Raw genomic sequence first — 990 nt, forward strand, 5'->3', positions numbered from 1 at the left:
TTTGAAAATAGCAAATTATCTAATTTTTTTTTAAAACCTCTTGCAAATTCCCTGATTGAAAAACCACAAATCTGTATTTTTCCGCAATTAAAGTGAAATACCAGTGTATATATAGGTATCAGGTTAACATAATGTTTTATTGATATATTTACAGTTTTAAAGCTTACCAGTGCCTCAGTCACTATAATAAAAAGAAATTCTAAATACCTATAAATTTTGGCATTTGATTTTAGGTTTTCTGTCATGGAAAATCAGAGCTCCCCCAGTCCCCTTCGCTCACCAGGATGTAGATCCAGCTGTGGCTGCCCATCCCCCACTACCTTCTGGCACTGATTAGCCCTGATATGCCAATACCCTGCTCGTGCCATTGCCCTTCACTCCCAAGCCACAGCCTCCCAGCCCTGCTTGTGCCCTTCACTCCAAACCCACAGCTCCCCAGCCCTGCTGGTGCCCCTTACTCCTAACCCAGAGTCTTCTGGCCTTGCTAGTGCCCGTCATTTCCCTTTTACAGCCCCCTGTCCCCACAGCCCTGCTGGAGGGGGCCCCCAGCTGCAAGGGCTATGGAGCCAGGTCCACAGCCCTCTGCCCCACCCGGAAGCTCCTAAGCCTCAGCTGCCACCTGTGGGAGGCAGCAGTTACTGCTGCCAGAGTGGAGCATGGAGCCAGGCTTTCTCTCCCCAGGTGGCATGGCTGTGGGGGGTGGCTGCAGGCTCAGGGCTCCCCACCCTGCTGCCTTACCCCTGTGACCTCTGCAGCACAGCGGGCTGGACCCAACATGGCAGGGCAGAGCGGGGCGCGGAGTCTCAGTGCCACTGCTGGAATCCCTGTGCCGCCATGGTGAGGTGCCTCCTGCCTGCCTGGCAGCAGCAGATGGAACAGATCTGCAACATCACACCCACTACTGCAGGGTGGGCCAGGGGGTGCCTTGCCATGGCAGCACGGGATTCCCAGCAGCGGTACAGAGCCTCCCCGCCCCACTCTGCCCTGCTG

Source organism: Alligator sinensis, unplaced genomic scaffold (genome assembly GCF_000455745.1).
Source record: "Alligator sinensis unplaced genomic scaffold, ASM45574v1 scaffold663_1, whole genome shotgun sequence".
NCBI lineage: Eukaryota > Metazoa > Chordata > Crocodylia > Alligatoridae > Alligator > Alligator sinensis.